The sequence below is a fragment of the Colletes latitarsis genome, chromosome 2 (genome assembly GCF_051014445.1).
Source record: "Colletes latitarsis isolate SP2378_abdomen chromosome 2, iyColLati1, whole genome shotgun sequence".
In the NCBI taxonomy this organism is placed as follows: domain Eukaryota; kingdom Metazoa; phylum Arthropoda; class Insecta; order Hymenoptera; family Colletidae; genus Colletes; species Colletes latitarsis.
The window spans coordinates 2,340,251-2,357,746 of NC_135135.1; positions in this window are offsets into that span (position 1 = coordinate 2,340,251).

Here is a 17,496-nt window from a genome sequence, read left to right on the forward strand (position 1 = left end):
GAAACCAGGTTTAATTGACTGCTTCAGAGTGGTGCCACATTACTACGTGATTCATGCCAGAAAATACCCAGGATCTGGCCAACAAGTATGCGAAAAAGGCAAAATCATGAGCCAGATCCGGGAATATCACAGACCTAACCCAGACCTAACCGGTGTTATCCTTTGAAATAATGATCGAAACCAGGTATAATTGGCTGCTTCAGTGTGGTACCACATTACTACGTGATACAAGCCAGAAAAATCCCAGGATCTGGCCGACAGGTATACGAAAAAGGCAAAATCATGAGCCAGATGGCGCCATAACCGAGACCTAACACAGACCTCACCGGTGTTATCCTCTAAAATATTGATCGAATCCTGTTTAATTGAATGCTTCAGTGTGGTACCACATTACTACCTGATTCAAGCCAGAAAAAACCCAGGATCTGGCCAACAAGTATGTGAAAAAGGCATCATCATGAGCCAGATCCGGGAATATCTCAGACTTAACCCAGACCTAACTGGTGTTATCCTCTAAAATAATCATCGAAACCCGTTTTAATTGACTGCTTCAGAGTGGTGCCACATTCCTACGTGATTCATGCCAGAAAATACCCAGGATCTGACCAACAAGTATGCGAAAAAGGCAAAATCATGAGCCAGATGGCGGCATAACCGAGACCTAACACAGTCCTCACCGGTGTTATCCTCTAAAATATTCATCGAAACCAGGTTCAGTTGACTGCTTCAGAGTGGTGCCACATTACTACGTGATTCATGCCAGAAAATACCCAGGATCTGACCAACAAGTATGCGAAAAAGGCAAAATTATGAGCCAGATGGCGGCATAACCGAGACCTAACACAGACCTCACCAGTGTTATCCTCTAAAATATTGATCGAATCCTGTTTAATTGAATGCTTCAGTGTGGTACCACATTACTACCTGATTCAAGCCAGAAAACCCCAGGATCTGGTCAACAAGTATGTGAAAAAGGCATCATCATGAGCCAGATCCGGGAATATCTCAGACCTAACCCAGACCTAACCGGTGTTATCCTTTGAAATAATGATCGAAACCAGGTATAATTGACTGCTTCAGTGTGATACCACATTACTACGTGATACAAGCCAGAAAAAACCCAGGATCTGGCCAACAGGTATACGAAAAAGGCAAAATCATGAGCCAGATGGCGGCATAACCGAGACCTAACACAGACCTCACCGGTGTTATCCTCTAAAATATTGATCGAATCCTGTTTAATTGAATGCTTCAGTGTGGTACCACATTACTACCCGATTCAAGCCAGAAAAAACCCAGGATCTGGCCAACAAGTATGTGAAAAAGGCATCATCATGAGCCAGATCCGGGAATATCTCAGACTTAACCCAGACCTAACCGGTGTTATCCTCTAAAATAATCATCGAAACCAGGTTTAATTGACTGCTTCAGAGTGGTGCCACATTACTACGTGATTCATGCCAGAAAATACCCAGGATCTGGCCAACAAGTATGCGAAAAAGGCAAAATCATGAGCCAGATCCGGGAATATCACAGATCTAACCCAGACCTAACCGGTGTTATCCTTTGAAATAATGATCGAAACCAGGTATAATTGGCTGCTTCAGTGTGGTACCACATTACTACGTGATACAAGCCAGAAAAATCCCAGGATCTGGCCGACAGGTATACGAAAAAGGCAAAATCATGAGCCAGATGGCGCCATAACCGAGACCTAACACAGACCTCACCGGTGTTATCCTCTAAAATATTGATCGAATCCTGTTTAATTGAATGCTTCAGTGTGGTACCACATTACTACCTGATTCAAGCCAGAAAAAACCCAGGATCTGGCCAACAAGTATGTGAAAAAGGCATCATCATGAGCCAGATCCGGGAATATCTCAGACTTAACCCAGACCTAACTGGTGTTATCCTCTAAAATAATCATCGAAACCCGTTTTAATTGACTGCTTCAGATTGGTGCCACATTCCTACGTGATTCATGCCAGAAAATACCCAGGATCTGACCAACAAGTATGCGAAAAAGGCAAAATCATGAGCCAGATGGCGGCATAACCGAGACCTAACACAGTCCTCACCGGTGTTATCCTCTAAAATATTCATCGAAACCAGGTTCAGTTGACTGCTTCAGAGTGGTGCCACATTACTACGTGATTCATGCCAGAAAATACCCAGGATCTGACCAACAAGTATGCGAAAAAGGCAAAATTATGAGCCAGATGGCGGCATAACCGAGACCTAACACAGACCTCACCAGTGTTATCCTCTAAAATATTGATCGAATCCTGTTTAATTGAATGCTTCAGTGTGGTACCACATTACTACCTGATTCAAGCCAGAAAACCCCAGGATCTGGTCAACAAGTATGTGAAAAAGGCATCATCATGAGCCAGATCCGGGAATATCTCAGACCTAACCCAGACCTAACCGGTGTTATCCTTTGAAATAATGATCGAAACCAGGTATAATTGACTGCTTCAGTGTGATACCACATTACTACGTGATACAAGCCAGAAAAAACCCAGGATCTGGCCAACAGGTATACGAAAATGGCAAAATCATGAGCCAGATGGCGGCATAACCGAGACCTAACACAGACCTCACCGGTGTTATCCTCTAAAATATTGATCGAATCCTGTTTAATTGAATGCTTCAGTGTGGTACCACATTACTACCCGATTCAAGCCAGAAAAAACCCAGGATCTGGCCAACAAGTATGTGAAAAAGGCATCATCATGAGCCAGATCCGGGAATATCTCAGACTTAACCCAGACCTAACCGGTGTTATCCTCTAAAATAATCATCGAAACCAGGTTTAATTGACTGCTTCAGAGTGGTGCCACATTACTACGTGATTCATGCCAGAAAATACCCAGGATCTGACCAACAAGTATGCGAGAAAGGCAAAATCATGAGCCAGATGGCGGCATAACCGAGACCTAACACAGTCCTCACCGGTGTTATCCTCTTAAATATTCATCGAAACCAGGTTCAATGGACTGCTTCAGTGTGGTACCACATTACTACCTGATTCAAGCCAGAAAAAACCCAGGATCTGGCCAACAAGTATGTGAAAAAGGCATCACCATGAGCCAGATCCGGGAATATCTCAGACTTAACCCAGACCTAACCGGAGTTATCCTCTAAAATATTCATCGAAACCAGGTTTAATTGACTGAATCAGAGTGGTGCCACTTTACTACGTGATTCATGCCAGAAAATACCCAGGATCTGACCAACAAGTATGCGAAAAAGGCAAAATCATGAGCCAGATGGCGGCATAACCGAGACCTAACACAGTCCTCACCGGTGTTATCCTCTAAAATATTGATCGAATCCTGTTTAATTGAATGCTTCAGTATGGTACCACATTACTACCTGATTCAAGCCAGAAAAACCCAGGATCTGGTCAACAAGTATGTGAAAAAGGCATCATGATGACCCAGATCCGGGAATATCTCAGACCTAACCCAGACCTAACCGGTGTTATCCTTTGAAATAATGATCGAAACCAGGTATAATTGACTGCTTCAGTGTGGTACCACATTACTACGTGATACAAGCCAGAAAAAACCCAGGATCTGGCCAACAAGTATGCGAAAAAGGCAAAATCATGAGCCAGATGCGGGCATAACCCAGAACTAACACAGACCTCACCGGTGTTATGGTGTAAAATATTGATCGAAATCAGGTTTAATTGACTGCTCCAGTGTGGTACCACATTACTACATGATTCAAGCCAGAAAAAACCCAGGATCTGGCCAACAAGTATGTGAAAAAGGCAAAATCATGAGCCAGGTGCGGGTATAACCCAGACCTAACACAGACCTCGCCAGTGTTATCCTCTAATGTATTGATCGAAACCAGGTATTATTGACTGCTCCAGTGTGGTACGACATTACTACGCGATTCAAACCAGAAAAACCCTGGACCTGGCCAACAAATATGCGAAAAAGGCAAAATCATGTGCCAGCTCCGGGAATATCTCAGACCTAACCCAGACCTAACCGGTGCTATCCTTTGAAATAATGATCGAAACCAGGTATAATTGACTGCTTCAGTGTGGTACCACATTACTACCCGATTCAAGCCAGAAAAAACCCAGGATCTGGCCAACAAGTATGTGAAAAAGGCATCATCATGAGCCAGATCCGGGAATATCTCAGACTTAACCCAGACCTAACCGGTGTTATCCTCTAAAATAATCATCGAAACCAGGTTTAATTGACTGCTTCAGAGTGGTGCCACATTACTACGTGATTCATGCCAGAAAATACCCAGGATCTGACCAACAAGTATGCGAAAAAGGCAAAATCATGAGCCAGATGGCGGCATAACCGAGACCTAACACAGTCCTCACCGGTGTTATCCTCTTAAATATTCATCGAAACCAGGTTCAATGGACTGCTTCAGTGTGGTACCACATTACTACCTGATTCAAGCCAGAAAAAACCCAGGATCTGGCCAACAAGTATGTGAAAAAGGCATCACCATGAGCCAGATCCGGGAATATCTCAGACTTAACCCAGACCTAACCGGAGTTATCCTCTAAAATATTCATCGAAACCAGGTTTAATTGACTGAATCAGAGTGGTGCCACTTTACTACGTGATTCATGCCAGAAAATACCCAGGATCTGACCAACAAGTATGCGAAAAAGGCAAAATCATGAGCCAGATGGCGGCATAACCGAGACCTAACACAGTCCTCACCGGTGTTATCCTCTAAAATATTGATCGAATCCTGTTTAATTGAATGCTTCAGTATGGTACCACATTACTACCTGATTCAAGCCAGAAAAACCCAGGATCTGGTCAACAAGTATGTGAAAAAGGCATCATGATGAGCCAGATCCGGGAATATCTCAGACCTAACCCAGACCTAACCGGTGTTATCCTTTGAAATAATGATCGAAACCAGGTATAATTGACTGCTTCAGTGTGGTACCACATTACTACGTGATACAAGCCAGAAAAAACCCAGGATCTGGCCAACAAGTATGCGAAAAAGGCAAAATCATGAGCCAGATGCGGGCATAACCCAGAACTAACACAGACCTCACCGGTGTTATGGTGTAAAATATTGATCGAAATCAGGTTTAATTGACTGCTCCAGTGTGGTACCACATTACTACATGATTCAAGCCAGAAAAAACCCAGGATCTGGCCAACAAGTATGTGCAAAAGGCAAAATCATGAGCCAGGTGCGGGTATAACCCAGACCTAACACAGACCTCGCCAGTGTTATCCTCTAATGTATTGATCGAAACCAGGTATTATTGACTGCTCCAGTGTGGTACCACATTACTACGCGATTCAAACCAGAAAAACCCAGGATCTGGCCAACAAGTATGCGAAAAAGGCAAAATCATGTGCCAGCTCCGGGTATATCTCAGACCTAACCCAGACCTAACCGGTGTTATCCTTTGAAATAATGATCGAAACCAGGTATAATTGACTGCTTCAGTGTGGTACCACATTACTACGTGATTCAGGCCAGAAAAAACCCAGGATCTGGCCAACAAGTATGCGAAAAAGTCAAAATCATGCGCCAGCTCCGGGAATATCTCAGACCTAACCCAGACCTAACCGGTGTTATCCTTTGAAATAATGATCGAAACCGGGTATGATTGACTGCTTCAGTGTGGTACCACATTACTACGTGATACAAGCCAGAAATAACCCAGGATCTGTCCAACAAGTATGCGAAAAAGGCATCATCATGAACCAGATCCGGGAATATCTCAGACCTAACCCAGACCTAACCGGTGCTATCCTTTGAAATAATGATCGAAACCAGGTATAATTGACTGCTTCAGTGTGGTACCACATTACTACGTGAATCAAGCCAGAAAAAACCCAGGATCTGGCCAACATGTATGCGAAAAAGGCATCATCATGAGCCAGATCCGGGAATATCTCAGACCTAAACCAGACCTAACCGGTGTTATCCTTTGAAATATTGATCGAAACCAGGTTTAATTGACTGCTGCAGTGTGGTGCCACATTACTACGTGATACAAGCCAGAAAAAACCCAGGATCTGGCCAACAAGTATGCGAAAAAGGCATCATCATGAGCCAGATCCGGGAATATCTCAGACTTAACCCAGATCTAACCGGTGTTATCCTCTAAAATAATCATCGAAACCAGGTCTAATTGACTGCTTCAGAGTGGTACCACATTACTACGTGATTCATGCCAGAAAATACCCAGGATCTGACCAACAAGTATGCGAAAAAGGCAAAATCATGAGCCAGATGGCGGCATAACCGAGACCTAACACAGACCTCACCAGTGTTATCCTCTAAAATATTGATCGAATCCAGTTTAATTGAATGCTTCAGTGTGGTACCACATTACTACCTGATTCAAGCCAGAAAACCCCAGGATCTGGTCAACAAGTATGTGAAAAAGGCATCATCATGAGCCAGATCCGGTAATATCTCAGACCTAACCCAGACCTAACCGGTGTTATCCTTTGAAATAATGATCGAAACCAGGTATAATTGACTGCTTCAGTGTGATACCACATTACTACGTGATACAAGCCAGTAAAAACCCAGGATCTGGCCAACAGGTATACGAAAAAGGCAAAATCATGAGCCAGATGGCGGCATATCCGAGACCTAACACAGACCTCACCGGTGTTATCCTCTAAAATATTGATCGAATCCTGTTTAATTGAATGCTTCAGTGTGGCACCACATTACTACCCGATTCAAGCCAGAAAAAACCCAGGATCTGGCCAACAAGTATGTGAAAAAGGCATCATCATGAGCCATATCCGGGAATATCTCAGACATAACCCAGACCTAACCGGTGTTATCCTCTAAAATAATCATCGAAACCAGGTTTAATTGACTGCTTCAGAGTGGTGCCACATTACTACGTGATTCATGCCAGAAAATACCCAGGATCTGACCAACAAGTATGCGAAAAAGGCAAAATCATGAGCCAGATGGCGGCATAACCGAGACCTAACACAGTCCTCACCGGTGTTATCCTCTTAAATATTCATCGAAACCAGGTTCAATGGACTGCTTCAGTGTGGTACCACATTACTACGTGATTCAAGCCAGAAAAAACCCAGGATCTGGCCAACAAGTATGTGAAAAAGGCATCACCATGAGCCAGATCCGGGAATATCTCAGACATAACCCAGACCTAACCGGAGTTATCCTCTAAAATATTCATCGAAACCAGGTTTAATTGACTGCACCAGAGTGGTGCCACTTTACTACGTGATTCATGCCAGAAAATACCCAGGATCTGACCAACAAGTATGCGAAAAAGGCAAAATCATGAGCCAGATGGCGGCATAACCGAGACCTAACACAGTCCTCACCGGTGTTATCCTCTTAAATATTCATCGAAACCAGGTTCAATGGACTGCTTCAGTGTGGTACCACATTACTACCTGATTCAAGCCAGAAAATACCCAGGACCCGGCCAACAAGTATGCGAAAAAGGCAAAATCATGTGCCAGCTTCGCGAAAATCTCAGACCTAACCCAGACCTAACCGGTGTTATCCTTTGAAATAATGATCGAAACCAGGTTTAATTGACTGCTTCAGTGTGGTACCACATTACTACGTGATACAAGCCAGAAAAAACCCAGGATCTGGCCAACAAGTATGCGAAAAAGGCAAAATCATGAGCCAGATGCGGGCATAACCCAGACCTAACACAGACCTCACCGGTGTTATGGTGTAAAATATTGATCGAAATCAGGTTTAATTGACTGGTGCAGTGTGGTGCCACATTTCCACGTGATTCATGCCAGAGAAAACCCAGGATCTGGCCAACAAGTATGCGAAAAAGGCAAAATCATGAGCCACATGCGGGCATAACCCAGACCTAACACAGGCCTCACCGGTGTTATGGTGTATAATATTGATCGAAATCAGGTTTAATCGACTGGTGCAGTGTGGTGCCACATTACTACGTGATTCATGTCAGAAAAAACCCAGAACCCGGCCAACAAGTATGCGAAAAAGGCAAAATCATGTGCCAGCTCCGGGAATATCTCAGACCTAACCCAGACCTAACCGTGGTTATCCTTTGAAATAATGATCGAAACCGGGTATGATTGACTGCTTCAGTGTGGTACCACATTACTACGTGATACAAGCCAGAAAAAACCCAGGATCTGGCCAACAAGTATGCGAAAAAAGCATCATCATGAACCAGATCCAGGAATATCTCAAACCTAACCCCGACCTAACCAGTGCTATCCTTTGAAATAATGATCGAAACCAGGTTTAATTGACTGCTTCTGTGTGGTACCACATTACTACGTGATACAAGCCAGAAAAAACCCAGGATCTGGCCAACAAGTATGCGAAAAAGGCAAAATCATGAGCCAGATGCGGGCATAACCCAGACCTAACACAGGCCTCACCGGTGTTATGGTGTATAATATTGATCAAAATCAGGTTTAATTGACTGGTGCAGTGTGGTGCCACATTTCTACGTGATTCATGCCAGAAAAAACCCAGGATCTGGCCGACAACTATGCGATGAAGGCAGAATCGTGAGCGAGATGCGGGCATAACCCAGACCTCACCCAGACCTAACCGGTGTTATCCTCTAAAATAATGAACGAAACCAGATTTAATTGACTGCTTCAGTATGGTGCCACATTACTACGTGATTCATGCCAGAAAATACCCAGGATCTGACCAACAAGTATGCGAAAAAGGCATCATCATGAGCCAGATCCGGGAATATCTCAAACCTAACCCAGATCTAACCGGTGTTATCCTTTGAAATAATGATCGAAACCAGGTATAATTGACTGCTTCAGTGTGGTACCACATTACTACGTGATACAAGCCAGAAAAAACCCAGGATCTGGCCAACATGTATGCGAAAAAGGCAAAATCATGAGCCAGGTGCGGGCATAACCCAAACCTAACACAGACCTCACCGGTGTTATCCTCTAATATATTGACCGAAACCAGGTTTCATTGACTGCTCCAGTGTGGTACCACATTACTACGCGATTCAAACAAGAAAAACCCAGGATCTGGCCAACAAGTATACGAAAAAGGCAAAATCATGAGCCAGATGGCGGCATAACCGAGACCTAACCCAGACCTCACCGGTGTTATCCTCTAAAATATTGATCGAATCCTGTTTAATTGAATGCTTCAGTGTGGTACCACATTACTACCCGATTCAAGCCAGAAAAAACCCAGGATCTGGCCAACAAGTATGTGAAAAAGGCATCATCATGAGCCAGGTGGCGGCATAACCGAGACCTAACACAGACCTCACCAGTGTTATCCTCTAAAATATTGATCGAATCCTGTTTAATTGAATGCTTCAGTGTGGTACCACATTACTACCTGTGTCAAGCCAGAAAACCCCAGGATCTGGTCAACAAGTATGTGAAAAAGGCATCATCATGAGCCAGATCCGGGAATATCTCAGACCTAACCCAGACCTAACCGGTGTTATCCTTTGAAATAATGATCGAAACCAGGTATAATTGACTGCTTCAGTGTGATACCACATTACTACGTGATACAAGCCAGAAAAAACCCAGGATCTGGCCAACATGTATGCGAAAAAGGCAAAATCATGAGCCAGGTGCGGGCATAACCCAAACCTAACACAGACCTCACCGGTGTTATCCTCTAATATATTGACCGAAACCAGGTTTCATTGACTGCTCCAGTGTGGTACCACATTACTACGCGATTCAAACAAGAAAAACCCAGGATCTGGCCAACAAGTATACGAAAAAGGCAAAATCATGAGCCAGATGGCGGCATAACCGAGACCTAACACAGTCCTCACCGGTGTTATCCTCTTAAATATTCATCGAAACCAGGTTCAATGGACTGCTTCAGTGTGGTACCACATTACTACCTGATTCATGCCAGAAAATACCCAGGATCTGACCAACAAGTATGCGAAAAAGGCAAAATCATGAGCCAGATGGCGGCATAACCGAGACCTAACACAGACCTCACCAGTGTTATCCTCTAAAATATTGATCGAATCCTGTTTAATTGAATGCTTCAGTGTGGTACCACATTACTACCTGATTCAAGCCAGAAAACCCCAGGATCTGGTCAACAAGTATGTGAAAAAGGCATCATCATGAGCCAGATCCGGGAATATCTCAGACCTAACCCAGACCTAACCGGTGTTATCCTTTGAAATAATGATCGAAAGCAGGTATAATTGACTGCTTCAGTGTGATACCACATTACTACGTGATACAAGCCAGAAAAAACCCAGGATCTGGCCAACAGGTATACGAAAAAGGCAAAATCATGAGCCAGATGGCGGCATAACCGAGACCTAACACAGACCTCACCGGTGTTATCCTCTAAAATATTGATCGAATCCTGTTTAATTGAATGCTTCAGTGTGGTACCACATTACTACCCGATTCAAGCCAGAAAAAACCCAGGATCTGGCCAACAAGTATGTGAAAAAGGCATCATCATGAGCCAGATCCGGGAATATCTCAGACTTAACCCAGACCTAACCGGTGTTATCCTCTGAAATAATCATCGAAACCAGGATTAATTGACTGCTTCAGAGTGGTGCCACATTACTACGTGATTCATGCCAGAAAATACCCAGGATCTGACCAACAAGTATGCAAAAAAGGCAAAATCATGAGCCAGATGGCGGCATAACCGAGACCTAACACAGTCCTCACAGGTGTTATCCTCTTAAATATTCATCGAAACCAGGTTCAATGGACTGCTTCAGTGTGGTACCACATTACTACCTGATTCAAGCGAGAAAAAACCCAGGATCTGGCCAACAAGTATGTGAAAAAGGCATCACCATGAGCCAGATCCGGGAATATCTCAGACTTAACCCAGACCTAACCGGAGTTATCCTCTAAAATATTGATCGAATCCTGTTTAATTGAATGCTTCAGTATGGTACCACATTACTACCTGATTCAAGCCAGAAAAACCCAGGATCTGGTCAACAAGTATGTGAAAAAGGCATCATCATGAGCCAGATCCGGGAATATCTCAGACCTAACCCAGACCTAACCGGTGTTATCCTTTGAAATAATGATCGAAACCAGGTATAATTGACTGCTTCAGTGTGATACCACATTACTACGTGATACAAGCCAGAAAAAACCCAGGATCTGGCCAACAGGTATACGAAAAAGGCAAAATCATGAGCCAGATGGCGGCATAACCGAGACCTAACACAGACCTCACCGGTGTTATCCTCTAAAATATTGATCGAATCCTGTTTAATTGAATGCTTCAGTGTGGTACCACATTACTACCCGATTCAAGCCAGAAAAAACCCAGGATCTGGCCAACAAGTATGTGAAAAAGGCATCATCATGAGCCAGATCCGGGAATATCTCAGACTTAACCCAGACCTAACCGGTGTTATCCTCTAAAATAATCATCGAAACCAGGATTAATTGACTGCTTCAGAGTGGTGCCACATTACTACGTGATTCATGCCAGAAAATACCCAGGATCTGACCAACAAGTATGCAAAAAAGGCAAAATCATGAGCCAGATGGCGGCATAACCGAGACCTAACACAGTCCTCACCGGTGTTATCCTCTTAAATATTCATCGAAACCAGGTTCAATGGACTGCTTCAGTGTGGTACCACATTACTACCTGATTCAAGCCAGAAAAAACCCAGGATCTGGCCAACAAGTATGTGAAAAAGGCATCACCATGAGCTAGATCCGGGAATATCTCAGACTTAACCCAGACCTAACCGGAGTTATCCTCTAAAATATTCATCGAAACCAGGTTTAATTGACTGCATCAGAGTGGTGCCACTTTACTACGTGATTCATGCCAGAAAATACCCAGGATCTGACCAACAAGTATGCGAAAAAGGCAAAATCATGAGCCAGATGGCGGCATAACCGAGACCTAACACAGTCCTCACCGGTGTTATCCTCTAAAATATTGATCGAATCCTGTTTAATTGAATGCTTCAGTATGGTACCACATTACTACCTGATTCAAGCCAGAAAAACCCAGGATCTGGTCAACAAGTATGTGAAAAAGGCATCATGATGAGCCAGATCCGGGAATATCTCAGACCTAACCCAGACCTAACCTGTGTTATCCTTTGAAATAATGATCGAAACCAGGTATAATTGACTGCTTCAGTGTGGTACCACATTACTACGTGATACAAGCCAGAAAAACCCCAGGATCTGGCCAACAAGTATGCGAAAAAGGCAAAATCATGAGCCAGATGCGGGCATAACCCAGAACTAACACAGACCTCACCGGTGTTATGGTGTAAAATATTGATCGAAATCAGGTTTAATTGACTGCTCCAGTGTGGTACCACATTACTACATGATTCAAGCCAGAAAAAACCCAGGATCTGGCCAACAAGTATGTGAAAAAGGCAAAATCATGAGCCAGGTGCGGGTATAACCCAGACCTAACACAGACCTCGCCAGTGTTATCCTCTAATGTATTGATCGAAACCAGGTATTATTGACTGCTCCAGTGTGGTACCACATTACTACGCGATTCAAACCAGAAAAACCCAGGACCTGGCCAACAAGTATGCGAAAAAGGCAAAATCATGTGCCAGCTCCGGGAATATCTCAGACCTAACCCAGACCTAACCGGCGTTATCCTTTGAAATAATGATCGAAACCGGGTATGATTGACTGCTTCAGTGTGGTACCACATTACTACGTGATACAAGCCAGAAAAAACCCAGGCTCTGGCCAACAAGTATGCGAAAAAGGCATCATCATGAACCAGATCCAGGAATATCTCAAACCTAACCCCGACCTAACCAGTGCTATCCTTTGAAATAATGATCGAAACCAGGTATAATTGACTGCTTCAGTGTGGTACCACATTACTACGTGATTCAGGCCAGAAAAAACCCAGGATCTGGCCAACAAGTATGCCAAACAGGCATCATCATGAGCCAGATCCGGGAATATCTCAGACCTAACCCAGACCTAACCGGTGTTATCCTTTGAAATAATGATCGAAACCAGGTTTAATTGACTGCTTCAGTGTGGTACCACATTACTACGTGATACAAGCCAGAAAAAACCCAGGATCTGGCCAACAAGTATGCGAAAAAGGCAAAATCATGAGCCAGATGCGGGCATAACCCAGACCTAACACAGACCTCACCGGTGTTATGGTGTAAAATATTGATCGAAATCAGGTTTAATTGACTGGTGCAGTGTGGTGCCACATTTCCACGTGATTCATGCCAGAGAAAACCCAGGATCTGGCCAACAAGTATGCGAAAAAGGCAAAATCATGAGCCACATGCGGGCATAACCCAGACCTAACACAGGCCTCACCGGTGTTATGGTGTATAATATTGATCGAAATCAGGTTTAATCGACTGGTGCAGTGTGGTGCCACATTACTACGTGATTCATGTCAGAAAAAACCCAGAACCCGGCCAACAAGTATGCGAAAAAGGCAAAATCATGTGCCAGCTCCGGGAATATCTCAGACCTAACCCAGACCTAACCGTGGTTATCCTTTGAAATAATGATCGAAACCGGGTATGATTGACTGCTTCAGTGTGGTACCACATTACTACGTGATACAAGCCAGAAAAAACCCAGGATCTGGCCAACAAGTATGCGAAAAAAGCATCATCATGAACCAGATCCAGGAATATCTCAAACCTAACCCCGACCTAACCAGTGCTATCCTTTGAAATAATGATCGAAACCAGGTTTAATTGACTGCTTCTGTGTGGTACCACATTACTACGTGATACAAGCCAGAAAAAACCCAGGATCTGGCCAACAAGTATGCGAAAAAGGCAAAATCATGAGCCAGATGCGGGCATAACCCAGACCTAACACAGGCCTCACCGGTGTTATGGTGTATAATATTGATCAAAATCAGGTTTAATTGACTGGTGCAGTGTGGTGCCACATTTCTACGTGATTCATGCCAGAAAAAACCCAGGATCTGGCCGACAACTATGCGATGAAGGCAGAATCGTGAGCGAGATGCGGGCATAACCCAGACCTCACCCAGACCTAACCGGTGTTATCCTCTAAAATATTGATCGAATCCTGTTTAATTGAATGCTTCAGTGTGGTACCACATTACTACCCGATTCAAGCCAGAAAAAACCCAGGATCTGGCCAACAAGTATGTGAAAAAGGCATCATCATGAGCCAGGTGGCGGCATAACCGAGACCTAACACAGACCTCACCAGTGTTATCCTCTAAAATATTGATCGAATCCTGTTTAATTGAATGCTTCAGTGTGGTACCACATTACTACCTGTGTCAAGCCAGAAAACCCCAGGATCTGGTCAACAAGTATGTGAAAAAGGCATCATCATGAGCCAGATCCGGGAATATCTCAGACCTAACCCAGACCTAACCGGTGTTATCCTTTGAAATAATGATCGAAACCAGGTATAATTGACTGCTTCAGTGTGATACCACATTACTACGTGATACAAGCCAGAAAAAACCCAGGATCTGGCCAACATGTATGCGAAAAAGGCAAAATCATGAGCCAGGTGCGGGCATAACCCAAACCTAACACAGACCTCACCGGTGTTATCCTCTAATATATTGACCGAAACCAGGTTTCATTGACTGCTCCAGTGTGGTACCACATTACTACGCGATTCAAACAAGAAAAACCCAGGATCTGGCCAACAAGTATACGAAAAAGGCAAAATCATGAGCCAGATGGCGGCATAACCGAGACCTAACACAGTCCTCACCGGTGTTATCCTCTTAAATATTCATCGAAACCAGGTTCAATGGACTGCTTCAGTGTGGTACCACATTACTACCTGATTCATGCCAGAAAATACCCAGGATCTGACCAACAAGTATGCGAAAAAGGCAAAATCATGAGCCAGATGGCGGCATAACCGAGACCTAACACAGACCTCACCAGTGTTATCCTCTAAAATATTGATCGAATCCTGTTTAATTGAATGCTTCAGTGTGGTACCACATTACTACCTGATTCAAGCCAGAAAACCCCAGGATCTGGTCAACAAGTATGTGAAAAAGGCATCATCATGAGCCAGATCCGGGAATATCTCAGACCTAACCCAGACCTAACCGGTGTTATCCTTTGAAATAATGATCGAAAGCAGGTATAATTGACTGCTTCAGTGTGATACCACATTACTACGTGATACAAGCCAGAAAAAACCCAGGATCTGGCCAACAGGTATACGAAAAAGGCAAAATCATGAGCCAGATGGCGGCATAACCGAGACCTAACACAGACCTCACCGGTGTTATCCTCTAAAATATTGATCGAATCCTGTTTAATTGAATGCTTCAGTGTGGTACCACATTACTACCCGATTCAAGCCAGAAAAAACCCAGGATCTGGCCAACAAGTATGTGAAAAAGGCATCATCATGAGCCAGATCCGGGAATATCTCAGACTTAACCCAGACCTAACCGGTGTTATCCTCTGAAATAATCATCGAAACCAGGATTAATTGACTGCTTCAGAGTGGTGCCACATTACTACGTGATTCATGCCAGAAAATACCCAGGATCTGACCAACAAGTATGCAAAAAAGGCAAAATCATGAGCCAGATGGCGGCATAACCGAGACCTAACACAGTCCTCACAGGTGTTATCCTCTTAAATATTCATCGAAACCAGGTTCAATGGACTGCTTCAGTGTGGTACCACATTACTACCTGATTCAAGCCAGAAAAAACCCAGGATCTGGCCAACAAGTATGTGAAAAAGGCATCACCATGAGCCAGATCCGGGAATATCTCAGACTTAACCCAGACCTAACCGGAGTTATCCTCTAAAATATTGATCGAATCCTGTTTAATTGAATGCTTCAGTATGGTACCACATTACTACCTGATTCAAGCCAGAAAAACCCAGGATCTGGTCAACAAGTATGTGAAAAAGGCATCATCATGAGCCAGATCCGGGAATATCTCAGACCTAACCCAGACCTAACCGGTGTTATCCTTTGAAATAATGATCGAAACCAGGTATAATTGACTGCTTCAGTGTGATACCACATTACTACGTGATACAAGCCAGAAAAAACCCAGGATCTGGCCAACAGGTATACGAAAAAGGCAAAATCATGAGCCAGATGGCGGCATAACCGAGACCTAACACAGACCTCACCGGTGTTATCCTCTAAAATATTGATCGAATCCTGTTTAATTGAATGCTTCAGTGTGGTACCACATTACTACCCGATTCAAGCCAGAAAAAACCCAGGATCTGGCCAACAAGTATGTGAAAAAGGCATCATCATGAGCCAGATCCGGGAATATCTCAGACTTAACCCAGACCTAACCGGTGTTATCCTCTAAAATAATCATCGAAACCAGGATTAATTGACTGCTTCAGAGTGGTGCCACATTACTACGTGATTCATGCCAGAAAATACCCAGGATCTGACCAACAAGTATGCAAAAAAGGCAAAATCATGAGCCAGATGGCGGCATAACCGAGACCTAACACAGTCCTCACCGGTGTTATCCTCTTAAATATTCATCGAAACCAGGTTCAATGGACTGCTTCAGTGTGGTACCACATTACTACCTGATTCAAGCCAGAAAAAACCCAGGATCTGGCCAACAAGTATGTGAAAAAGGCATCACCATGAGCTAGATCCGGGAATATCTCAGACTTAACCCAGACCTAACCGGAGTTATCCTCTAAAATATTCATCGAAACCAGGTTTAATTGACTGCATCAGAGTGGTGCCACTTTACTACGTGATTCATGCCAGAAAATACCCAGGATCTGACCAACAAGTATGCGAAAAAGGCAAAATCATGAGCCAGATGGCGGCATAACCGAGACCTAACACAGTCCTCACCGGTGTTATCCTCTAAAATATTGATCGAATCCTGTTTAATTGAATGCTTCAGTATGGTACCACATTACTACCTGATTCAAGCCAGAAAAACCCAGGATCTGGTCAACAAGTATGTGAAAAAGGCATCATGATGAGCCAGATCCGGGAATATCTCAGACCTAACCCAGACCTAACCTGTGTTATCCTTTGAAATAATGATCGAAACCAGGTATAATTGACTGCTTCAGTGTGGTACCACATTACTACGTGATACAAGCCAGAAAAACCCCAGGATCTGGCCAACAAGTATGCGAAAAAGGCAAAATCATGAGCCAGATGCGGGCATAACCCAGAACTAACACAGACCTCACCGGTGTTATGGTGTAAAATATTGATCGAAATCAGGTTTAATTGACTGCTCCAGTGTGGTACCACATTACTACATGATTCAAGCCAGAGAAAACCCAGGATCTGGCCAACAAGTATGTGAAAAAGGCAAAATCATGAGCCAGGTGCGGGTATAACCCAGACCTAACACAGACCTCGCCAGTGTTATCCTCTAATGTATTGATCGAAACCAGGTATTATTGACTGCTCCAGTGTGGTACCACATTACTACGCGATTCAAACCAGAAAAACCCAGGACCTGGCCAACAAGTATGCGAAAAAGGCAAAATCATGTGCCAGC